The sequence below is a fragment of the Aethalodelphis obliquidens genome, unplaced genomic scaffold (assembly GCF_003676395.1).
Source record: "Aethalodelphis obliquidens isolate GAN/ISIS:26980383/991018 unplaced genomic scaffold, ASM367639v1 scaffold55, whole genome shotgun sequence".
Classification (NCBI taxonomy): Eukaryota; Metazoa; Chordata; class Mammalia; order Artiodactyla; family Delphinidae; genus Aethalodelphis; species Aethalodelphis obliquidens.
The window spans coordinates 13945078-13971554 of NW_020837999.1; the positions used below are offsets into that span (position 1 = coordinate 13945078).

Below are 26477 nucleotides of genomic sequence, written 5' to 3' on the forward strand. Positions count from 1 at the left end.
TCATGCAACTTACTGAACTCAATTTATATTATCTTAGGCAAAATCACTATGACCTGGATGGAAACTCAGCCAGAGAGCAATAAAGAATGGAAAGCCACAGGTAATGAACTAGCCTCTGGGAAGCCAGGAGCCCTAGTTTCTGGCTGGTTATATTTTAAATATTACAGAAAATTAGATAACACTGAACATTTGCCAAGTACTTATTAAGTGCTTCGAACTTTGATGACTTGTACTCATTGGATCCCCTCAAAAGCCCTGTGCAGAAGACATCCTGGTCTAGTAACCACTTGACAATTTTCTGTTATAAAGACATATTTTGGGACCTTGTGGATTTGACTTTTCTCCCACTTCAGGTGGCCAAAAGGAAGTGGTAATTCCCAGTTATTTGTAACTAAAGTAAGAGACTTATTACATTTCCAGAACAGACTGTAGGTACAGCATAGACGCTGTACGTGAACCATGGTCAATGTGTCCTTGCCGGATGACAGCTGTTCTAGCCTGTGTTACAAGTTGTCCTGGACTCGTCTGAGACTTCTAGCTTTCTCTCTGCATTGGTGCAATCATCACATTAGGCATCTTGACTTGACAGCCAAGCTCTGAAAGTAGAGGCCCATTTATTGGGGTGCAGAGAACAAACGTGAAAGCCAGTATAACCTTATCCTTCCTATTCCTGCCCATGAGTCCTGGAGAGAGTACCTATTTTTAACAAGCCATACATTTGGGGTCTCCTTGATGCAGAAAAGAGCAGATGCACTGAAAAATGTGTTCCTTGGACTGATCTCAGCCACCTGAATTCCATAGTTGCTTGATCCCGGGAACACATGAAAGAGAAGGGGCGGGTTCAGGCCAGCATTTGTGGGATGGTCAGAAGACCCCTATCTACAGTGGTCCCATCAGTCGTCTTCACACAGAGGCCTAATGCTTTCCAGCCTCCAACTTTGGTCATCAAAGACAGTTCATACTGGTCACTTGGTTTTCCACCACTGTGGCGTCCTTCATTTTTGCTCAGCAGGGACCTTTCAGGTTTCTCGGTCATTCCTGTCAACATTTACAGGGCATAGGACCTCCCAAAGCTTGATGGTACAGTGCCAGCCCATGCTCACACTTGTAACTTCTTAATTCTCAGTATTACATGCAGAGAGGCTGGAGGCTCAGAGCTTGTTGTCTGTCCTAAGCCGTGTCATCCCATTATATCTCCTGTCTCACTCCTCACAGGTCCAGATGTGCTCAGCTTCCCGGAGCTCTGCCTGATGAGATAGCAGAAGCTGAGTCTTTCATAGTCGAGGGCCACAAACTCTACTCTCCCAAAGCTGAGGATTAGCCAGCAGCCAGCATGCACATGACATGTGCTCATGGCATCAGTGGCCGGCAAGCAAGAAAGAAGCAGGGAAGTTAACTATTAGCTGGGCTTTGGGGAGCAGCTCACGGGAGGAAAAGCCAGGATTGCTCACCACTTGCCTTGGCCTCAGCCAGAGGAAGAAAAGATCATGAATAACAACATCCGAAACAGCGGAAGCAAGAGAGCAGTTGCAATCTCTTACTGCCTGACTCTTCAAACGTGCCCACCTGTGCAGAGAGAGGATGTGAAGTCAGGGTTTCATGGTACCCAGGATCAGGGCCAGTGATAAATCCTGTTCTTTTCCTTTTGAACACAGCTCTTCATCATCGCTTGATCCTAGGACTCCAGCCTGGTTTCCCTGGCAACTAGGCTGGCTTCCAGAGGCAAAGGTCAGGGTGCGGTGAGATGCAGGCAGACCTGCCATGATGGGTGTTCAGGGCAGGAAGGCCAGCTGGGTGAAGAGAAGATGAGAGCATTGAAACAGACCTCTCTGATGACTCCAGGGCAGTCAGAGACATTCCTCCCCTTAGTCCCCATCTTGGATGATGAAACTGAGGCATAAAGCAGCGAGGTAACCGGCCCTAGGTCACATGGCCAGGACATTATACAACCAGGAATTAGAACCTGAGTTTTCCTTCCTTCCAAAGAAAATGCTGCCACTGACCAGCTGCCAGGAAGTTGTGTGCTTGAAGCTGTTTCTCTTGGAGAAGAGACGGGGGTATAGTGATGTGCGTGGGGGGCTCTTTGGGCTGGCCAGCAGGGTGAGCTTCCAGCCCACGGGTGGAAGCAGACCCAGCGCACTGCCCTTGCCAGAGCCGCGGCCCACATGCTGACCGGTGACGGGCCGTTCTCAGCAGTGGCTCCTGGCTAACGAACGACAGGGGCCCAAAGGGGAGCTGGAGGTCCAAACTTGTGTTCTTCCCACCAGTCAGAACAAATCAGGATGAAAACTTGCTGAGAGCAGCAGAGAGGCTCCTGGGATGACTGAGTTTCTTAGAGACAGACACTCTGTTGGTACCAGATGTCATTTTAAGCTAAAGATTTATGGTTATGTCGCTTAGATGATCTTCTTTATTTACCCTAACCCATAATCCAGAAGCCGCTCTAGGTTGAATGTGGGCCATTAAGCATTCCTGTGAGAACCGCAGTTCAGTGTTTTTAGGTGTTGCCATCGCCACGTGGGGAATTACCTTGCTGTCTGCTGTTTGCTGCGCTTAGGATCTGATTATCTCCGTGTTTATTCTGACCGTCACCAGTCCTCGGGAGTCTGCACCTTACTCCTCTGTGCGGGCGGAGTGTCTCCACCCACAGGAGTTCCTGATTCCATCCCCTGCTCCAGCCCCAGAGACCTTCTGGGAGGTGGCGGGGGAGGGTCTGAGCCTCACTCACTGTATCTATCACTCGGGCAGTGCCCTGCCCATTTCCCCCAGCCCCTTTCTTGGCAGGGGTGAAGAGAGGGATGACTGAGGAGGCCTAGGGGTCCCTGGGGTGCAAGAGTTCTGGGGCAGAGACAGGGAGTGAGGATTCTCTGCCAGGGCAGTGCATGGCAGTCTGTGCCCAGAGGCTCTGGCTGTACTGTTCCTATTGAAAGCGGTCACGCTGGCCTTCCTTCCAGGGTAGTCCCTAACCTCCCCTCCCCGGTGGCACCTGACAGCCCACACCGCAGAATCGAGAAGCTGTGAAGCTGTGTGCCCACGCCCCCAGATGTGCCCGAACCTCGGGCCAGCACCAGGCCTGCCTCCGTGTCTTCTGAACACTCCATCTCCGTGAGCTCTCCTGCCTGCCTGCCCCGGATCCTGGCCCTCTGGCCACCTTGACCGCTGCCTCTACCTGCCCCTCTGCCTTCTTTTTGACCTGCCCAGATTGCTCCCCACACCCCTGGTCTCACCTGTGATGCCTGTGCACTCCTCTGCCCAAGTCCTTCTGGGCCTGGCCTGCCACCACAGTGGGACTGGGGAACGGGAGGGGCCTGTGGGCTGAGTTTTCCGTGCTCAAAGGAAGGGGAGGGGAGGGGTGGGAAGCTGTCACCACAGGGCCTGGCAAGCCCTTGGGCAGTGGGAAAACGCAGCCACCTGAGGCCCGGCCTCCTGAGCCCGCACGTGTGCCCGCAACCCTGCTCCTGCAGGGGCTCGAGGACAGAGCTCCCCCTGCCTAATGCGGAGACACAGGAGAAGCTTACGTGTCAGAGCAGCCTGCCAGCTGGGCCACCTCTGACTCCCCACCTTGGACAAGCTGCTTCAGCTCCCTGAACTTGTGTTCTTATATATTAAATGGGTCTAATAATATCCACTGTGCAGAAGCATGGTACTAAGGATTAAGGGAAGAAATGTATATAAAACGCTCTAACCTGTCTGGCATGTCCTAGGTGCATAAACCACAGTAATAGTACGACTCTCGTATCGCTGTCACTCCAGCAGAAGCCCCATCTTGTTCTTCCCCTGCACATCTCAGCCTCAGTTGGCCCCAACCATCCTCTGCTCCTCCCAGGGCTCCTTCCAGAATATGTGACCATTTTGATTCACGGCAGCATCCGTACGGGGCGAGAATGTTCACTGCAAAAGAATTCGGGCACCTTCTGTCCCTGCACCTCTAGGACTGTCTTGCACTGTCAGCCTTCTAAGTACACACTGTTTGAGGCAGAGGGAAATCTGCTGTGACAGAACATGACAGCAGGAATCCAGACTCATTGCAGTCCTGATGCAGCATGGCCAAGGGCAGCGCTGGGTCCACCTTGACTGCAGAATGCCCACTGCAGCATTCTGGCAGAGAGCAGACGTCAGCGAAGCACACACACCTCTGGGGAGAGCGGCTTGGAGACTGATTTCACAGGGAGCACAGCACTTCCATAGTGGAGTGACAGCCTTCCACTTCTGTGCCCCCCCTCCTGGCTGCAGCCTCCCGCTCCATCGGGACCAAGACTTTCATTCCCACCAGCTCTGTGTGCTCTTCAATTACCACCATTTTTCTTTTGGCTCTAGGTATGGACACTCCCCTAGGCGCATTCCCCCTCAGATGACTTCTGCTCTGGGGCTGCATTCAGCACTTGCTGTTTGAGGTCATCCCTGCATCCCAACCTCCCGCTTCCCTTCCCTGTGCTGGACCTCTGGCTCTATAAAGCATGGAATCCAGAACACACACATACACACACACACACTCACTCACTCATTCACACTCCCTGTGTGCCCCCCCGCTCTTCACCACATCCCCACCGTTCCCCTGTGCACAGTCACTGATCCCAAGATATGCAGTCCCTTCCTAGCAGCCCTGTCCTTTTATCACCCGAGCCAATCAGGAGGTATCGAGTCTTTCCTGAAAATCAATGCCTGCCTTACCTTCAGTGCCTAATCGATAGCTGCTCATTTTCTGACTTTCTTTAAAAAAATAATAAAGAGCCCTTTCCATGGGACCCGCCTGCCTGCCACTGCCAGGCCCTTGAGAAGCCTCTGCTGACCAGGATCCTTTTACTCTGCAGAGAACTGCTCTTTGACACACATTTCTCTCATGAGTTTGTCCTCCGTTCGTGTAGCACAGGTTCGATCTCTTAGAGCCTTTACATGTGGGAAGGGCCCCGAAAGATACTTGATGACGAAGAAGGCAAGCACCCTGCTTTCACAGGGGTTCTGTGAACTCTGGGTCCCATAGAACCTGGCAGGGAGTGACATTTCAGCCTATTTCCTTCTGCTTTTGGCCCAGGGGAAAAGGAAATAAAAGGTAACAAATGCCCCCGCAAGACTCCATTTTTTTAAAAAAATCTATTTTATTGAAGTATAGTTGATTTACAATGTTGTGCTAATTTCTGCAAAGTGATTCAGTTATAGATACATATATATATACACACACACACACACATTCTTTTTCATATTCTCTTCCATTATGGTTTATCACAGGATACTGAATATAGTTCCCTGTGCTATACAGTAGGACCTTGTTGTTTATCCATTCTATATATAATAGTTTGCATCTGTTAACCCCAAAGTCCCAATCCATCCCTTCCCCAACCCCCTCCCCCTTGGCAATCACAGGTCTCTATAAGACCCCTTTTTTCCTTGGTAAAAGTAGTGGGAAGGGCAGGGACTTAGAGTAGCTGCTTGAAAATTAGAATTTACTACCAGCTGCCTATTTTTCCTGCTGTTCACGACCAACATTCACAACTAGACTTGAGACACAACTTGGCCACTTTTCTGGGTTATTTCTCACAAACTGACATGCCCCACTTTAAGGAACTGGAGATATATATATATATATATATATATATATATATATATATATACACATGTATATATATATATACATGTATATATATATGTGTATATATATTTAGAGAAACTTATAAAACCAGAAAACTAATGGGTGCTTATTTATGTTACATAAAGATTTTTCTGTTCCAAAATGCTTCTCTGCGAGGCTCCTTTAAGGAGTAGCTGCCCCAATCTATTTGTTTCTTTACATATCCTTAACTACTGCTGAAGTTCCAAGTGGATTTGAAAGAGTGTAGGTTTGGGGCTCAGGTAGGCCCAGGTTTAATTCTGGCCTGACCACTTAGTGGCAAGTTAGAAGGTCTCTGAGATCCAGTGTGCTCCTCTGTAAAATGGACATTGTTGGGAGGATTAAACAAGTTCCTTATTACTTCATTCATCAAAAATGTAGATTAGAATAACATTTCTGAGAGCCTCTTTTACCGTACCACACAAAAAGAACTGCGCAGATGTCACCAAATTTAAGAGACTATATTTGGGGTGGTTGGACCTAAGATAAAAAGTGTGCCATGTACACAAAATTCACTTTGTGGGGCTCACACCTAGGGCTCTCAAGGGTCAGGACTGGAGTTCTGGGTGGGCAAGGCTGGCTTGTAACTGAGGAGTATGGAATAAAGGAGAAGCCAGGTCTGCATCCTGGATGACAAGAACAGGCTAAGGAAGTTTGAAGCATGAAGACTAATGGGCAGAGATTAGGCAGAGAACCAGAAGTGAATCCAAGGCAAAAGGTCTGTGGAAGAGAAGAAACCGAGCAAGACTAACTGGGGGCAGGAGGTGGAGCGGGAGGGGTTGAGACCACTGATCACCTGGAGGGGTCCCTTTAAACAAGCCCCCAGCGTGGGTAGGGTCAGGAACACCAGGCAGGTTTGGAATTCAGGCTATGCAGAAGGCAGGCCAGCCCGGGACCCGTTGCTGGGGAGCAGGGCCTGGGTCCCACCATCCAAAAGACAGTTTCCCGTGGCTTTTTATCTCCCTCATCAGTGCTCGCCTCCTTTGGCACAGATGATTAACATTGGTGGTAGCTCATTAGCTAATTGTTTCTTGTTCATGTTTACTAAGTGTATTATAAACAGTTTGGACAGATCTTCTTCCTGAGAGTCAAGTTCTGGAAAATTCTTCAGAAAAATGGGTTCTTCATACCCAAACCTCCCACCCGTTCTGTATTTCAGAGAAGTGATAGCTCAACCATGTCAACCACTGAGTTTCCAGGTTCTCAGGCCATCCCGCCTCAGTGACGGCAGTGGGGCATGTGGTAGGAAACATACAGAATGTGGATATAGGCTCAAGACCTGTCTCCATCACTTACTAACTGCTGGACCTTGAGAAAAATCAGTTAGCCTTTCTGAGCTTTGGTTTCCTTGTCTATAAAATGGAGGACATACTGTCTGTTTCATAGGATTAGCATGAAGATTAAACGAGATCAGTTATAAGAGGAGTACGTTGTGAAAAGCAGAATATTAAGCCAGTATTTGGCTGTGGTTGTTTTCCCATTCATTCAGTCACCGAATATTGTGGAGCATCTCCATAGCAGCAGGAGGTGGCAGGACCCACAAGGAATCACTCTTGAGACCCTACCTCCTTGCACCAACCTGACCAGACAGCCCTGGGGCAGTTGTCAAGGCCACCACCTCCCCTTCAGCCTCGTCCTCCCTCTCTCTTAGCCCAACATTATGTTCAGGTGATTCAGAAATTGCTGCTTCTACCCCTTCTGCCCACACCACTCGTTAAGGCCTTTGCTCGTGCTGCTTCCTCTGCTATTCATTCTTTATCCAGATTCTGCTCAGGAGCCAGCTGGCCTGCATTCAAATCCTGCATTACCAGGGCTTCCCTGGTGGCGCAGTGGTTGAGAGTCCGCCTGCCGATGCAGGGGACGCGGGCTCGTGCCCCGGTCCGGGAAGATCCCACATGCCGCGGAGCGGCTGGGCCCATGAGCCATGGCCGCTGAGCCTGCGCGTCCGGAGCCTGTGCTCCGCAACGGGAGAGGCCACAGCAGTGAGAGGCCCGCGTACCGCAAAAAAAAAAAAATCCTGCGTTACCCTAGTCTAGTTTCTTTACCTCCCCAAACCTCAGTTCCTCCCCTGTAAAATGGGGACAAGGCTAGTTCCAGCCTCACCGAGTGGCTGTGAGGGTCAATCAGCTAATGCATGTGAAGGGCCGTGAACGATGCCCGCACAGAGCAGGCAGCTCCATCAGCGCTGGCAGTCGTTATTACCACCACCATCCTCTTCCAGCAAAAGCACTGCTGCCCTCATGATGACATGTCTCTGTACCCAAATATCCCACATTGTACTGAAGTAATCTGCCTCTAAGTCCTCCCCAAATAATGTCAACATTCCCTGAGAGCAGGGACACTGTTTTATGAGTCTTGATGTCCTCTGCACCCAGGACAGAGCCAGGCACATGGTAAGGGTTCAAGAAATCAGGGAACTGATTTAAAATGAGCCATATCTCTGGGGTGGTTTTTCTTTTTTCTTTTTTCTTTTTTTACTACCATTTTCTATTACATAAGTAATTCATACATAAGAGTATAAGGCAGAAAATAAAATCACCCACAATGCCACTCTCAGAGATAACATCATATTTCAGTATACGCTTTAGATGATTTCTGTCCTGTCTAATGGCATTTGAGCTAGACCTGGGGTCTGGAATACAGACACTGTAGTTGGGTGAGACTTCAACATAACTTCTTCCCACAATTTATCTGATTATGTTTGAGAGCAGGATGCTGCTAAGGGGAACTTGGCACACTTCCCTGCCTCCACATCCATTTCATCATGATTGGTTTTCTTTGTTTTTTTTTTTTTTGTTTTTTTTTGCGGTACGCGGGCCTCTCACTGTTGTGGCCTCTTCCGTTGTGGAGCACAGGCTCCGGACACGCAGGCTCAGCAGCCATGGCTCATGGGCCCAGCCGCTCCGCGGCATGTGGGATCTTCCCGGACCGGGGCACGAACCCGTGTCCCCTGCATTGGCAGGCGGACTCTCAACCACTGCGCCACCAGGGAAGCCCATCATGATTGTTTTTTAATCGAAGTATAATTGACCTACAACACTATGTTAGTTCCAGGTGTACAACATAGTGATTCAATATTTCTATGCATTACAAAATGACCACCATGATAAGTCTAGTTACCATCTGTCACCATGGGGTGGTTTTTCTTTATTATCGATTTTGACTGGGACAGCATTCCCTTCGGTGGGTCTAGTCTTAGCCATAGAAGGATGGACTTAACCTCTGATCTTGGATGGCTCGTACCCTGTTGTTGTCATCCAAGTGGCCTCCTCCTTCAGCTCATGGCGCCTACTTCTCCTGATGACTTTTGCTTTTCCAGCCCAGTCTTCCTATTGCACAAGGGTCAGTTTCAGTGGCTGGGGCATTGGTCTGCCTGTCCATCCAGGGACTGGGCTGGGGAATGAGCAGGTGGAAAACAAAGAGTTACCCCCATGGCTGTGTGCTCAAGAGCCCCGAAAAGTGACACATACAAGACACGGCTTCCTGTTTCCCAGCTTTCATGTTGACATCTTTCAACCCACATGAGAGCAAAGGGTCAGGAAGTGAACACTGGGAAGAAGAATTGTAGGCCTGGGCGGGACAGGAGGAGTATTGTGTATCTGACCTTGGTATGAACCTTTCTATTATAAAAGAGCTACATCTGCAAGAGGCTATTACCAGCTTCCTGTTTAGCTTTCCATCCCTGCCTCTGCTGTTCAGCTTTTTCATTGCTTCCAGAGGACTAAGAGACCCAGTGTGGCCCAGGGAAGGTGTAAGCTGAGTCTCACAGAGTCCATGCAGCGTTTTTGGCCACAGGGCTCCAGACCACGAGGGAAAGCTGCTATTAACCCCCACTGCAGTTGTGTTCACAGAGCCCCTGCCTCCCAAAGAGAGTTCCCTCCTGCTGAGTCCAAGGGATACACGTGAAGTCCCAACTCCCTCAGACACCTGCAGGGCAGGGCTTCCCCATACCACAGGGTCACGGCAACATGGGCCCGTCCACGGAGCCCTCTCCTACTTACCGGTCCATTTCCCAGCTCCCGGGGCCCCCTGGATGCCCCGACTGCACAAAACCCCATCAGGAGGCAGCATGTACCCTTTCTGGGAGCCTCAAAACAGACCATCCTTCAAGGCTACTCCTGTGAGATCTTAAATTGAAACAGTCACCCTCAGGCCTTCCACTGGATTCATCTTCCGTCTCACAGAGCCCTCTGCCTTCTCCCTGCCTCCTTACCTCTCAGGCACGTCATCACCATCACTCTTTTTCCGACACTCTCCATCCTCTTGCCTCTTCTGCAGACATTCACCCTTCCACACGTTCATGAAATACCACCGTGTGGCAGACTGTGGCAGGTGCCGGGTCTGTAACAGTGATCAGAGTTGAGCTGTCCCAGTCCGCATGAAGAGACAGATGTTAAACCATAAACACACTCACATATGTAACTGCAAACAGTGATATGTTCTATGAATCAGAAAAAGAACAGGGTTCAATAAGAGACACCAAGTTTAGTTCAGCGTTAGGGGAGGGTGTGTGCAGAGTAGAGAAGGTCCCAGAGGAAGTAATACTCGCACTGAGAGCTAAGGATTATTCAGTTACCCGTGCAAACAGTGGGAAAAGTGCTTTCCCAACAGCACCTGTCTGCCAAGCCCCTGAGGCAGGCACGTTTCAGGACTATAAGGGAAGCTGGTGGGGATAGAGCCCTGAGAGCACAGGGAGTGTAGTGTGAGATGAAGCTGGAGAACGCGTCAGAGGCCAGATTAAGTGGGGCCGTGCGGAGCAAGTTAGGGCTCCAGGTTTTATTCTACCTGTGATAGGAAGCCTTCGAAGAGGCGTAGAGTGGAGAGGCCACCAACCCAGCAAAACCCAAACCCCAGATTAATCCAGCATCTGCTTATCTGCTTCCTCTGCCCCTACTCCTGGGAAGAAGTCACACAGCCCTCCGAAAGCCAGGTGGGCTAGACTGATCGAGAAGCCCTTCACATAGGATCACAGGGCAGAAATGGCTTGGCCGTAGCTGGAAGTTACTCAATGAAGCCTGGAAGTTGTAATGGGCATAAAACCTAACATTGCACTTACTTCTCATGTAACCCACATGGTGAATCCGTAAGGGGGCATTATGATCTCCATTTTACAGCTCAGACAACTGAGGCCTAAGAGAGTCCTAGTGTAACTCATGCGAAGCATGTGGCTGAGTGACAGTCAGGAAAGTGGTCCTGGATCTTCTGCCTCCCAGGGCTTTTTCTGCCCCACCCAGGCAGGGTCTGCAGAAGCAAGAAAATTCCCTTGGAAAGAGAGTGAGGACAGAGTGGAACGTGGTGGGGCTGAAGGGCCATGCTGGTGTGATGCTGAATCCACAGCAGCTCCCACATTGGCTTTGATGGGCTTCTGAATAAAGGAAGAGTCATAAAGCTCCTGATTTCAACTGAACATCTAAAAAGCATGAGGTTCCAGAGGCCTCTGTTGAAAGCCAGCTCCCCTGCTGGCTCTCAGGCTGATGCCAGAATCATCAGAGCAGAGATGATCCATCCAGGGGCAAAAGGCAGTCCCCTGAGTGTTTGATGGAGGTGACCAACAGCTTGAGCAGAATTGGCTCAAAGCATCCAAGCCTGGACTTCATGTTGGGGAAGGCTGACTCCTGAGCCACCGCCCCTGGGGTGCGGAAGGAAACAGCCGCAGACACAGCGCTTCCTGAAATCAGTTGCATTTCAGTACACTGATAATGACTATCTGAAAAGGAAATCAGTAAAACAGTCCCATTCAAAATACTAAGAACAAGTGCCCTCTGCCATCCCAGCACCCCCAGAATGTTCTCTGGTTGAGCGGCACTCCTCACCTTGCTCCTTGCATCCAGGTCATCAAACCCACCAGGAGCCAGGTCACAGCCAGCTTTGTGTCCCCTCCCTCATATTGCCTTGGACACAAAAGGACTTCAAGAATTACGTGCTAAAGGAATTAATTAAACAACCAACAAACAAAACAGATTGGGGCAGACGGTGTCAAAAATACAGTTGTGGGCTCCCCTGGTGGCGCAGTGGTTGAGAGTCTGCCTGCCGATGCAGGGGACACGGGTTCGTGCCCCGGTCCGGGAAGATCCCACATGCTGCGGAGCGGCTGGGCCCGTGAGCCATGGCCACTGAGCCTGCACGTCCGGAGCCTGTGCTCCGCAATGGGAGAGGCCACAACAGAAAGAGGCTCGCGTACCGCAAAAAAAAAAAAAAAAAAATACAGTTGTCCCTCAGTATTCATGGGGGATTGGTTCCAGGACCCCCAGAGTATACCAAAATCCGGAAATGCCCAAGTCCATTATATAAAATGGCATAGTATTTGCATATAACCTACACACATCCTCCCATATACTTTAAATCATCCCCAGGTTACTTATAATACCTAAGACAATATAAATGTTGTGTACATGGTTGTAAATGCTATGTAAATAGTTGCCAGGACATATGGCAAATTCAAGTTTTGCTTTTTGGAGCTTTCCGGAATTCTTTTTCCCAATATTTTCAATCCGCCGTTGGTTGAATCTGCGGATGCAGAACCCTTGGATACCGAGGGTCAGCTGTAGTGTAACTTTTTAAAATTGAAAACACAATACCGTCACGTAGGAGGCACCCAGTTTAGGAGAAAAGGTGCGGCGTCTCTCTTGGGCTAAACCTCAGCTCTGCACTTACTAGCTGGGAGAATGTACACAGGTTACCTAACTTCTCTGAATCTAAGTTGCTGCATTTCTAAGTCAGGGTTTTGCCTCCTTCACAAAGACAGTTACGAAAACCAAATGAGTTGATAAAGGACCTAGCGTGGTGCCTGAAGCATAGTAGGAGCTCAAGAAAAGGTACTTTCCTTCTGTCTCTGGAGAGCCGAGGGCTTAAATATGGGTCACGGAGGCAACTGCCTGGGTGTGAATCCTGGCTCCACGGCTTACCAGCCACGTGATCCCAGGTACCTCTCAACCTTTCTGAGTCTCAGTTTTCTCCTTTGCAAAAGGAGATGGTGGTAAGATGGGATGGTGGTAAGAGAAGCCACCTGGTAGTCTTGGCACAGATTCAAGAGAGCAAGTGTGCGAAGCATTTACCTCGACCGTCGCCCAGAGGGGCATCCCGCCTGGACATGCTGTACTGGGGGAAAACTTAGAAGCCCCTGCGTGCTTTGGAATCTCTCTGCCCTCTAGCGTAATAACACCCCCGTGAAGTCCTCTGTGCTCACATATGTGCGCAACTCCCTGCACCCAGGCGCCCCTTCTGTGTGCTAAACAGGGACCTGTCTCATAAATCATTTTCACAGCCCTGTCGCCAGGACACACACGGAGCCGCCGGCATCCTCACGTTGTCTGCTCCCAGCTTCGCTGCTGCCGGTAACTCCCCGCATCTGCTGCCCCGCTCAGCGGGCAGTGAAACGTGGCCTGTGATGAACACACGGTGGAAAGTTAATGAAAACAGTAAACTGATTTTAAAAGTCTGCGCCGCTGCATAACTCCACCTCCATCCTCAGCCTGGTCCCTCCTGTGAGCCTGTGTCTGCCTCCCTCCTCGGCTTAGACTAATGAACCTGAGCCTTCTCCACCCTTCCCCTTCTCTCCTTGGCCATTATTTAGTGGGAAATGGGAGCTCCCTAAAGAAGCAGCGGAAGGACTTGGCAGCTGGGAGAAGGGGAACTGGCAGATCCACATTCTGCGAGTGCAGCTTCCATCTTCCCGGCCACACCTGGCCCAGTGCTGGTGAGAGAGGACTGGTCCCAGCAGCACCTGGCAGTCTTGTCCCTCTGCCACCATGCTTCCTCTGGGGACTCACCTTAGCTGTAGTTTCACCTGTACAGAGAACCAGTGTTTGGGGAATCAGGTTAGGGGACACAGAGAACCAGTACCTTTGGTTCTGGGCAGCAGGTGGGCACAGATGCTGGAGAGTTAGGTTCATACCAGCTCAGCCACCTACGTGCTTTGTGACTTTGCCAGGTGACTTAACCTGAGCCTCAGGTCCCTTATTCGGGGGAAGAAAAAAGTCGAGGGAGCAACAGTGCCTCCTCTGAGGTTGATGTATCAAGCATTTAGTCGAATGCTTGGCACATGGCAAGCCCCCCGTATATATTAGCGGTTCTTATGAGTAGCAGCAGTGTTAATAATGCCTGACTTCTGAGATCTCCCCTCTGTCTGCCTTCATCTTCTCAACCCTGTCACCGTGGCTGTTTTGCTCATTCTGATTCCCCTGGTCTTGTTCTGGCTCCAATGAACAGATCTTTAACTTTATTTCCCGGTTTCCAGACTTTAGGCTCCTCTAGACGCTGAGGCCAAGGAACCCCCTCCCCAGACCCTGCATCGACCTTCCCCCCTCCCCCACGGTACCCAGATCCTTGAGCCTCAGCCCTGTGGGACGTTCCTCACGGCCAGCCGATGGGGTGGGCACGAGTGGAAGGAGCCAACCTTGTCTCTTCCCCAGGCTGGGATCAGTGAGCCTCGGGCAGCTCTGGTCAGAGGAGCTAGGTTTAAACAAGATGACAGCAGACATGTCCAAATCCTAGTCACTTCTCCCTGGGTCCTGAGACCTCTGTAACCAGAGGCAGGGGAAGGGTAAGAATGCTCTCTGATACCAGAGGGTGGGCGGTGCCCCTTCACTCCTGCTCAGACACTGTGCCCAGGAGTCCTGCTGTGGTTCATTCATTCATTCATTCATTCAGATGATATATATCTAGTGACTTCCTGTTAATCTTGGGGAAGATTTGGCAATCGTGTCATTACCAATATCTCCTTGCCCTTGAAGAATCTTTGCCCTTAATCGTTCCCAAATTGAATGGGCAGAAATCACAACAACTGCTGTCCAGGCCGACGAATAGGAAGACTTCTGAGTTGGCCCCAGCCCCCATCCACGTTAGGTCCAGATGGCAGAGTGGGGTTGGCAGCGTGGCTCTCTCCTCCTCAGGGGGGCCCCCGGCCAACCTTCCTCACATCGTCTTCATCAGATACATGTGCCACCGTTGGATTCAGCCCACAGAAAACTAGCTGTAGCTTTGTAAATAACAGTTAAAGCTGCAGATGTTCTGGGCTAAAAGAGTCAATGAGACTACAGGGCACGCAGTGCCAGACTGTGTCAGCCCACCAAGACGGGGTGAGTGGGAGGACCGCAACACGTCCTCCTCCAGGGATCACCAGAAGATTCCTACTAGGAATCCCACTTGAATAACAAAAAAAGAAAGAAGCAAACCACACCTCCTCCCAGTCAGGGACAAGGAACAAGAGGAAAAATGCAAAGAAAGAAAGAGGTTGGGTGTTGATAGTGTCAAAGGTCTTTCATCATGACAGGAGCTCCCAGATTCTAGGCTCCAGTGGGAGCTGTAGGAGAGGCCTGGCTTGGGGCTGGGATCCAGGTGGTGTGAAGGCAGGAGCGGTGTCTCCTTCCACCACCCAAGGCACAGACTGAAAGCCTGACAACCGGCAAGTCAGAGACACCCATCAGGGCTCAAGAGCTGCAGTGACTCTGCAGCTGCAGGTAGTGCAGGAGACTCAATCAGGACGGTGCCAGACCCTGGAGTGGAATGTGAATGGGGACCCTGGCCCAGTGTAGACCCAGGGAAGCTACCCTGAGTCCCCAGTGGCCTTGGATCTCAAGGAGAACCAGTTGTGTAGGATCCTGTGTTCTGGGGAGAGCAGCCCATCCCTGGGGAGTACCCACTACAATTCTCCTCTGAAAGCAGAACTTCTTCCTCTATAGCCCTGAAAATCCCACTGGCCATCAGTACAAGGACTGAGGTCTTTGGTCAAAGAACAGAGGACTAGACATGGCCTTATTCATGAGATTATTGTGTATTCCACCCTCTCGGTTTTATAGATGAAAAAAATTGAAGGTGAAAGGGCTCGCGTTGGAGAAGGTAGCCCAAAAGTCATCCCAGAAGAGCATGAGAGAGTGGTCTCTGGCTAACCTAGCAGCTTCCAAAGCAGGACCCTTCTCCCATGAAATCGCATGCAAAATTTGAGAGGGTTGGCGTCCTAGGTCCTCTCCGTTAACTACAAAGTCTGACTCAATGTTGAGAAGAAAAATCTCAAAAAATCTTTGTGAAATGAACATGTGGATGTGTGTCGTTCTTGGTGAGTGTCATAAATGGATCATCTCTCTCTCTCCTTCAGTTTCCCCATCATGTAAATGAAGGGTGGCCATCTACCCTCCTGTAACCTTGTCAGTATGGAAGGGAAATACTCAGGTGCCCACATCACCTGCATTAAAGGAGGAAATACCTCTTACCCTTTGAGGGTAATGTTGAGTCAACATTCTCCTTAAATGAGCAGTATCTGTAATAACAGTTCCCATTTGTGAAGCACCTACTCTCTGCCAGGCACTGCAGAGATTACTTTGCATAGTTTTCTCATTTATTTCTAAAATCAACCTATAAGGTGGGTTTGATTATTATTACCATAATACTTGGAAACTGAAGACCCAAGAGGCCTAGCTGTTTGCCCAGGTCTGCATGGCCCTGTAGGCAGTGCTGTCCAGAGCTGCACACAGGTCAATATGAGTCCTCCTCGCTGCCTCTCCATGTCACCTCCAGCTGCCCCTCGGCCTGCCCAGCTCAATTCAACCTACATTATGTTGCCACTCGTCTTCCTCTTTTTTTCCCCAAAAATGCTTCACCCTCATGATACACAATTCTGTGAAGCAATTCACCTCTTTTGATTACAGAATAAATACAAATTAATTATTTTTTATATGCGGATATATACAAAATAAAAATAAAAGGAAAATATCCATAATCTTATCATCATACTTTGAACATTTTGATGTCTCCATCCAATAGTGTCTTTGTTTTCATTTTAACTGAGGTTCTACCTGTAGTAGCAGAATTCCAAAATAAGAAGAGAAACAACACACATGTCCACTTTCCCTCTTCTCTTGTCCGCTATTTGTCTGCTTTGAGGGCTGGAAGTAGAGGATACAGCTGACTGCCATGGCCAGATCATGACCGCCACCACCTGGTGCCTCCGGCCTCCCCCAGCACCTGGGGGCGCCGGGCTCATGGGCAATGCTGAACGTCAGAAGGACATTCAACTCGAGCTCCAAGCCGGGAACCTCAAGACGCTCCTCCCAATGTGTCTTCAGACAATCCCTTCGCATTCCCTTGGTCGTCACATCAGGCCTGTTCCCCTGGTCTCTTGAAGACCCTTCCCCGTAGCATCCCCTCTGCTGCCCTCTGGAACTCACCTCAGTAGCCGGCCCTGCCTGCTCTGCCGGAAACACTCAGCCCGCTCATTGTAGAAGCTTGAAGGAAGCTCCTGCTCTGGGCTCGCTGGAGGCACAGTGAGGCCTGTCCTCGAGATGCCTGCAGTCTGGTGGGGAGACTGGCACAGTCGGGCAGCCCCTCTCAGGAGGCGACTTGGAGCTGCAAATTGAGTATGAAAAGGAGGCAAGCATTGAGAGAGCTGGGGGAAGAGGGTTCTGGGCAAAGGGAACAGCAAGTCCAAAGGCTCAGAGGTGGGAAGGAGTTTGTCTTGTCCCAGGATGAAAAAGGTCAGTGTGGGGGGGGTGTATAAGGAGCCAGGGGGAGGTGGTGGAGATGAGACTGGAGAACTGGCAGGGGCCAAATAATGCAGCGTGGATGTTCAGTGCAAGAGAAGCCGTCGTCGGAGTTTTCAGAGAGGTGAGGCATGATCTGACGTACATTTCTTAAAAACCACATTCGTGGCTTGTGGGGGGCAGGGCAAGCTTAGACATGGGGGCCCAGCAAGGAGGTCATTGCAGTGGCCTGGAGAGAGGAAAAATGTTGAGGAGCAGGGTGGTGGCCATGCACATAGAGCGAAAAGACAAATTCTGGCGTCTGACCCACCAGGAGGTCTGGCCGGTCACCTCAGGCTGGCTGTGAGCTCCTTGAGGCCAAGCACGGACCCTCACATGCCCAGCAGAGTGCCCATGCTGGCTGGCTCTGTAAGGGACACAGCCTGGGTCCGCATTCCCGCCCTGCAGGCACGCATGAGGATGCTCCGTGGATAATGCTACCGGGGCCCACAGCTCTCCCTGTGGGGAAAGGCGCTTTGCTCCAAGAAGCTCAGAATTGGAGTCAGAGGCAAACCATACTCAGACATGACCCAGAAAACTGGCCGCCGATCCAAGACCTCAGGGCTGTCAACTAGGACAAAGCAGCAGAGGTCTCTGAGAACCCAGCCAGGACAAGGGCTTCGAGACAGTAACTGACCTCTAAGTGGTGAAGAATAAATGCATATTTTTTTCATTAATTAATTTATTTATTTTTGGCTGCATTGGGTCTCCGTTGCTGCACACGGGCTTTCTCTAGTTGCGGCGAGTGGGGGCTACTCTTCGATGTGGTGTGTGGTCTTCTCATTGCGGTGGCTTCTCTTGTTGCGGAGCACGGGCTCTAGGCGCGCGGGGTTCAGTAGCTGTGGCTCACGGGCTCTAGAGTGCAGGCTCAGTAGTTGTGGCGCATGGGCTTAGTTGCTCTGCGGCATGTGGGATCTTCCCAGATCAGGGCTCGAACCCATATCCCCTGCACTGACAGGTGGATTCTTAACCACTGTGCCACCAGGGAAGCCCAAGAGTAAATACATATTGAGAAGGTGTCTCCAGTGGTAGAGAAATGCAGTCTAAACAGAACGTGAGGGTGGCTGACAAAAGAAGCCTTTCAGTTAAACATGGAGCCTCGCCCAACACTGACGACTCTTTAAAAACACTGGAAATTGTCTTTTCTGCTGTGGGGGGAAAAAAATGCCTCCCTGTGTGCCAGAAAGAAAAGGATGTGGTCAGGAAGGAAGGGGGCGGAGGCAGAGGTGGGAGGGTGGTATTTACAGGCTTCTCGGAGTCTGACATAAACAGCAGAATGAGGAAAAGCCTAATTTTAAAACTTACTCTGTAATCATGGTGCAGACCGTCTGAGAATCGGGATGTGTGCCAGTGCCGGGGCTGGGATTGGTGCCTGAGTGGGCTGGGAGGCTATCCAGGGGCCATGGGCTTCGTGACTCCCTGGGTGATACAGGGTATTGGCTTCCCCCCAGCCCCACCTCCGCCGTCTCCCAGCCCTGAGCTCTGCTCCTTCCAAAGAGTCTTCTCTCCACCCTCTCCCTCTCGACCTCCCTGCCCACCACGGACTGCTGTCTCCAGAGCCTCCTGTGCAGGGGTTTGGAGGGGAGGAAAGATGCTGGGCACTGCATCTGCCGAGTCAGAAGTGTTGCTGAGGAGGAGGCTTCCCAGGACATAGGCACCTGACTCTTCTCAGCACTGGATGGAGAAGAAAAGCTGAATTCTCAGAAAGCGTAGTGTTCTCTTTAACTAAACTTTCCACGTGCCTGACTGGTAACTCTATTGGTCTGAGCCATGACATAAAGAAACAAGGTAGGGGCCTCTTTTCCACCCTCTCAGTGCAGCAAAGTTTACACAGCGGTCAGTCTTCTTTAAGAGCAGATGCACTGAGGCGGTTAGACCACAGGCTCTCAGAACAGCACCTGGCATGTGACCAGGACTGACACCCAGCTACAGAACTGCCTCTGCTCTGCCTACGCTAACCCTATAGTTGCTGGATTTGGGACAGAACCAGGGCCCGAGAAGGAACCTGGGTAGCCAGGGAGGATGCTCTTGGGGAGAGGGGAGTCTCTTTAGCCATTGTTCCAAAACTGTTTTAATATTTTAACGACAGATATGGTGAGAGTAGTGTGTGCCAGCTAATATCATCCATGACTTATTTTTCAGAGCCTTTGGAGCCCTAATTTAGTACCAGGGAGTCACTTTAGGGAACACGTGTGATTTAGGATAAGATCTTGTGTTCGCAACTCACTTCTGCCCAGCACTAGCTGTGTGACCTTGAGCAGGTTCCTTATTGTGTAATGGAAATGGAATGATGCCCATGTTGTGCGATCCATGTGAGAAGTAGGTGCAATGCTGTTTCCAAGAGTAAATGTTAATACTAAACAGATGTGAATAAAACTCACATACCCAAAGAAAATTCAGGGTTGGAACTGTCCATGGTTCCAGAGCTGTGGATACAGATCTCCCACCTGTTACCCATCCCGAATATTTGTAGGGTCCAGGGGAAGAATGAAGGCCCACGTACCATATTTTAAAATATTAATTTTAAGCCGAACTAACAAAAGGCTAAATGTATAATTCAGACTAACAGAACGCTAAGTTCTATCCTCTGACCTTGACAGATGTATCTCTATAACAACCTGAAGGCCAGGTTCAGGTTTAGAATTCCTGGATTCCAAAAGTTCCGTGCCAGATGTAGCAGCATAGGAATAGCCAACCTTCAGCCCCTGGTTCCGTTTCTCTTCCTTCCCCTTGCTCTGTACCGTATCGAGATATGGACCATCGCACATATGCATGTGAACGTTTAACGTGTGTATGTCCAAAACCATGCATACCCCCAACAAACAGCCTTGGGGCCAGGGGTGTACACACAGGTGGAGTGGACCCCTTAGGAAAACAGACCAGGAAAAAAGCCTGTGTAGACCCTGAAGGCAAGTTTGGGGCCATCTGAGCTGGATCCCAGATACCCGGAGGGTGGTCTAGAAGGAGGGGCACAGGTTCTAGGTGGGCATGCCCTCTTAGCCCCACAAACTCCTGGCCCAGTGTGTAAGGGCATAGCCAGAAGATACTAGAGTGGGTACCTTTAAAGTGTTGGGCCAGGCAGGGACTTCTCTTACCTAGGCCTAGGGGCAGTACCATCCTGGATGGCCTCCCCTGGGAGCCACAGGCTTGAAACCATCAGTCCTCTCCATGTGTGGTTCCCCTGACTCCCATTCCAGCCTCCGTCAGGGGACAGTAGTCTCAGCAGTGCCCCTGCACACCTGCCCACTCCCTGCTGGCCCCCCATCTCCTTGATGACCACAGGGCTTTGGCAAGAGCAAAGCAAGGCTCCTTCAGAGAGGTTGCTCTGGCCCTCATGGACACTGGGAGAACTTGGCTGGGTCTGGGTGGAGACCTGGACCTCAACCCAGGGACCACTTATTTGAATGAAATGCTTCACATGAGCTTGTTTGATTGAGATTTGTCTCTTTCTTCTAAAAATGGAATGCAGAAAGCACGTAGGTTGCAATAATCGATGTTTTCATTATTAGCTCCATTGGCGAGTCCAGTAGCTGTGAGCTTTGGGTCAATGGCTGATTGTCTGAAAGGAAAACACTGTGTTTATCACAGTGAGGAGAAGGGTGATTGGAGAAGGAGGGGAATGAGATGATAAGAACTAACACTGACCAAGTGTGTTACAGTTTACAAAGCAGTTGCTCACAGATCATCACCTCATTTGATCCTGATAATAGCCCTGAGATTAAGGAGGCGGGGTTATTTTTCTTCCCATTTCACACATGAGCAGCCTGAGGCTGATTTGCTGAGGTCAGCCAGCTGTCACCTTGGGATTGACATCCAAAACTCCTGGGGGCAGTCTTTGTTGCTTCCTCCATTCACCACACCAAAGACTTCAAGAGAGATGAAATTTAGAACTCAAAGGAGCTCTTCCCACAGTGTGATGCAGTAGAAAAGGCAGAGTTTGGGGCCAGGGAGGCTTGCCTTTACACCCTGGCACCGCCCCTTACTATCTATATGACTTTGCCTAGTCCACTTTTCATGGATGAACAGCGTATACTAATCCCTGCCTCATATAGTTACTATTAAGTACTTGCACATGGAAGGGTTCAGTGGCTGTTCATTTCCTTTTTCTCCAACGCTGCCCCATCTCTGTTCCTTACTGATACCTAACCTTCAATGTAATGTACTTTGTGCCACGCTGTGTTAAGTACTTCCCTTCATTATGTCATTTAATTCTCACACCAAGTACATCAAGTAAGTCCTGTTCTTACGTCTATTTGATAAATGGGGAAACTGGTATAGAAATGGCAAGTAACTTGTCTAGTAAGTGGTAACTACTAAGTGATAGCACTAGGTTTACAAGCCTAGACATTCTGGCTCCAGAAATCCTCCCTTCAGCTTCTTTGCTTGAGCAGCTCTCTACTTTATCTTTCTTGTCCCCTTCATTGCCCAACTTCTTTTTTTTTTTTTTTTTTTTGCCGTACGCAGGCCTCTCACTGTTGTGGCCTCTCCCGTTGCGGAGCACAGGCTCCGGACACGCAGGCCCAGTGGCCATGGCTCACGGGTCCAGCCGCTCCGCGGCATGGGGGATCTTCCCGCACCGGGGCACGAACCCGTGTCCCCTGCATCGGCAGGCGGACTCTCAACCACTGCGCCACCAGGGAAGCCCCATTGCCCAACTTCTTGAAGGAACTCCCTGAACTCTCCATTTTTTCTTGTGTTTATTCATTCCCTCCATAACCCCTTACAGAATGGCCTCCACCAGCATATCTTTACTGCTGTCTTGATAGTAAATCTAATGGCTATTTCTTAACCTCACTCTCTTCCATTTGTGTGGCTTTTGACAGTGATGACTCCCTGAAATTCTCTTGACTTTGGAAACAAGTTCTACCCCCCCCTTCACTGGCTATTCTGCTTTTCAGATTCCTCTTTGTCTTCTGGCCATCTAACAAGCCCCCTAAGATCTCTGTTTCATCCCCAGAGATCTCACCCATCCCCATCACATCAACCAATTCTCTCCATGCAGATAGTTGCCAAATTTACATCTCTAGCCCTGATTTGCTCCTAAGCTCTAGACCCAACTTTGCAACTTCATAAAAGCAGCAGCATCCCAACTGAAAATGGTCTCCTCCCATCTTTCACTTCAGATCAATTCAATGCTTATTTATTTAACAAATAATGTTGAACTCCTGTGTGTCAGGCACTGTTGTTGGTACTGTAGATATAGCAGTGAATAAATTGTCAGTACTGGAGATATGGCAGTGAATAAAACATAGGAAATCCCTGCCTTCTTTGGGGTTATATTTAGGGAGTGAGATAAGGAGAGATAGACCATTAGCTAAGTAAATTATATAGTATATTAGACAGTGCTATAAAGAAAAATGAATCAGGGATGGGGAGGGCTGGGGCAGGAAGTTGCCATTTTGAATATGACTGTCAGGAAATATTGCACTGAGAACATGATATTTGAGCCAGGAATGATGGAGGCAAGGGAGCAAGCCTTTCAGATAATTATAATATAATCTGGGACCTGTAAAGATCTGGATATATCCATGGGAGCACAGAAGAGAAGGCTTCCTGGAGGAGGTGATGCATGCAATGATTCTCAAATGTCAAGTAGTTAAACACAGTGAGACTTTAGGAGAGGAAAGAGCAGTGCAGGCAGATGGCGCAGCGTGAGCAAAAGGGCAGAGGTGAGAAACAGCGTGGTATGTGGAGACAGGGAGGCCAGACTGCAGAGGGCCACATATGTCCTATAAAGGAACTTGAATGTTAGGCTGTAGGTGATGCCAGTGATGTCCAGGTAAAGGAGACTTTGAAGGGTTTTAGGTAGAGAAAAGACATAATCAGATCTGCATATTTGTACATGAGTGCAGCCTAAAAGATGAATTTGAGAGGGACCAGGATTGGATGCAGAGAGACCAGTTATGGACCATTACAGCAGACCAGGTAAGAGATGCCAAAGACTTGGATTAAACAAGGGCAGTGAGAGTTGAATGGAGAAAGGGAGATAAATTCAAGCATCGCTTACGGGGCAAATTCACAAGATGCAGTAACAACAGCTTTGGCAGTCTAGGAGAAGGCAGAGGAAGAGCGAAAGATGACCCTCACTCTGTCCTGGAAGACAGGGTGAGCAGTGGGCCAATGCCTGCAGCAGAGACGGGGAAAGGGCCAAGTTTACGGTGGATGTGGTGAGTTTGGTTTGGGCTATGTGGAATTTGACGTGATTTTGGCATCCCATTCAAAGTAGTCATAATGGTCATAGAGTGATTCTAATGGTGCTGTTATTCTTGGAACTTATCAGGAACTATTTGAAAACTATTATGAAAGCCAATTTATCAGCTACATAAACCAGTCATGCATTTTACAGGCAAAACTCTTTTTGCAAAAATAAAAAAGCCACGACCTTGGAATGCACATTAATAGCTATTTTTCATAAAAGAAACAGAAAGATATGATACTTTTCAAAAAGAAACCTACTCCCTTTTCACTAGGCTTAAGTCCCTATTCGTTACACTTAAGTCATAATGAATTTTGGCTGCTTCCAAAATCAAACCCTCCATTAATCATGTAGTCCTGGGGCCCCTGGGCCTATGGAAAAGAACATGCCTCAGACCTGAGGGATTTCCAATAGAGCAGTGGCCAAAGTCACAGCATTGGATGGAACGAGTGTGTAGCCTCCCAAGGTCACCATGCCCATTAGCTACACTCACCAAGTGCCTTTGTTTTTGTTTTTGTTTTACATCTTTATTGGAGTATAATTGCTTTACAATGCTGTGTAGTTTCTGTTGTATAACAAAGTGAGTCAGCTATATGTATATATGTGTGTGTCTGTATATATATATATATATATATATCCACATATCCCCTCCCTCTTGAGCCTCCCTCCCACCCTCCCAATCTCACACCTCTAGGAGATCAGCACCAAGCTGATCTCCCTGTGCTATGTGGCTGCTTCCCACTAGCTATCTATTTTACATTTGGTAGTATATGTATGTCCATGCCACTCTCAATTCATCCCAGCTTCCCCTTCCCCCCAACCATGTCTTCAAGTCCATTCTCTACATCTGCGTCTTTATTCCTGTCCTGCCCCTAGGTTCATCAAAACAATTTTTTTTAGATTCCATATATATGTGTTAGCATATGGTATTTGTTTTTCTCTTTCTGACTTACTTCACTCTGTATGGCAGACTCTAGGTCCATCCACCTCACTACAAATAACTATTTCATTTCTTTTTATGGCTGAGTAATATTCCATTGTATATGTGTGCCACATCTTCTTTATTCATTCATCTGTCAATGGACACTTAGGTTGCTTCCATGTCCTGGCTATTGTAACTAGCGCTGCAATGAACATTGTGGTACATGTCTCTTTTTGAATTATGGTTTTCTCAGGGTATATGCCCTGAGAAAGTAGTGGGATTGCTGGGTCATATGGTAGTTCTGTTTTTAGTTTTTAAGGAACCTCCATACTTTTTCCCATAGTGGCTGTATAAATTTACATTCCCATCAACAGTGCAAGAGGGTTCCTTTTTCTCCACACCTTCTCCAGCATTTATTGTTTGTAGTTGTTTTTGTTTTTTGTTTTTTTTCCTCAGTACGTGGGCCTTTCACTGTTGTGGCCTCTCCCGTTGCGGAGCACAGGCTCCAGACGCGCAGGCTCAGCGGCCATGGCTTACAGGCCCAGCCTCTCCATGGCATGTGGGATCTTCCCGGACCGGGGCACGAACCCGTGTCCCCTGCATTGGCAGGCAGACTCTCAACCACTGCGCCACCAGGGAAGCCCGAGTTTATTTTTGTGTATGGTGTTAGGAAGTGTTCTAATTTCATTTTTTTACATGTAGCTGTCCAGTTTTCCCAGCGCAACTTATTAAAGAGGCTGTCTTTTCTCCATTCTTGCCACATACTCTTGCCTCCTTTGTCAAAGATAAGGTGACCATATGTGCGTGGGTTTATCTCTGGGCTTTCTATCCTGCTCCATCGATCTATATTTCTGTTTTTCTGCCAGTACCATCCTGTCTTGATTACTGTAGCTTTGTAGTATAGTCTGAAATCAGGGAGCCTGATTCCTCCAGCTCCATTTTTCTTTCTCAAGATTGCTTTCGCTATTCGGGGTCTTTTGTGTTTCTATACAAATTGTAAAATATTTGTTCTAGGTCTGTGAAAAATGCCAGTGGTAGTTTGATAGGGATTGCATTGAATCTGTAGATTGCTTTGGATTGTATAGTCATTTTCACAATGTTGATTCTTCCTGTCCAAGAACATAGTATATCTCTCCATCTGTTTGTATCATCTTTACTTTCTCTCATCAGTGTCTTATAGTTTTCTGCATACAGGTCTTTTGTCTCCTTAGGTAGGTTTATTCCTAGGTATTTTATTCTTTTTGTTGCAGTGGTAAATGGGAGTGTTTCCTTAATTTCTCTTTCAGATTTTTCATCATTAGTGTATAGGAATGCAAGAGATTTCTGTGCATTAATTTTGTATCCTGCTACTCTACCAAATTCATTGATTGGCTCTAGTAGCTTTCTGGTAGCATCTTTAGGATTCTCTATGTATAGTATCATGTCATCTGCAAACAGTGAGAGCTTTACTTCTTTTCTGATTTGGATTTCTTTTGTTTCTTTTTCTTCTCTGACTGCTGTGGCTAAAACTTCCAAAACGTTGTTGAATAATAGTGGTGAGAGTGGACACCCTTGTCTTGTTCCTGATCTTAGAGGAAATGCTTTCTGGTTTTTACCATTGAGAATGCTGTTGGCTGTGGGTTTGTCATATATGGCCTTTATTATGTTGAGGTAGGTTCCCTCTATGCCCACTTTCTGGAGAGTTTTTCTCATAAATGGGTGTTGAATTTTGTTGAAAGCTTTTTCTGCATCTGTTGAGATTATCATATAGTTTTTATCCTTCTATTTGTTAATGTGGTGTATCACATTGACTGATTTGCATATATTGAAGACTCCTTGCATTCCTGGAATAAACCCCACTTGATCATGATGTACGATCCTTTTAATGTGCTGTTGTTGGATTCTGTTTGCTAGGATTTTGTTGAGGATTTTTGCATCTATGTTCTTCAGTGATATATGCCTGTAGTTTTCTTTTTTTGTGACATCTTTGTCTGGTTTTGGTATCAGGGTGATGGTGGCCTCGTAGAATGAATTTGGGAGTGTTCCTCCCTCTGCTATATTTTGGAAGAGTTTGAGAAGGATGGGTGTTAGCTCTTCTCTAAATGTTTGCTAGAATTCACCTGTGAAGCCATCTGGTCCTGGACTTTTGTTTGTTGGAAGATTTTTAATCACAGTTTCAATTTCAGTGCTTGTGATTGGTCTGTTCATATTTTCTGTTTCTTCCTGGTTCAGACTTGGAAGGTTGTACTTTTCTAAGAATTT

The 26477-nt window shown here is 48.6% G+C and overlaps 1 protein-coding gene and 1 long non-coding RNA gene across 2 annotated transcripts in view; one reads left to right on the top strand and one right to left on the bottom strand.

The window, feature by feature from the left end:
• FAM78B (family with sequence similarity 78 member B) overlaps positions 1-26477 on the top strand; it is an 89837-nt gene that overhangs the window by 57036 nt on the left and 6324 nt on the right. The gene's annotated exons all lie outside the window — the stretch shown is intronic.
• On the bottom strand, positions 8694-11634 carry LOC113609267 (uncharacterized). The gene is made up of 3 exons (XR_003428582.1): positions 10662-11634; positions 9819-9946; positions 8694-8998 (listed from the first exon to the last, which is right to left on the bottom strand). It is a non-coding gene; the product is annotated as an uncharacterized LOC113609267 (long non-coding RNA).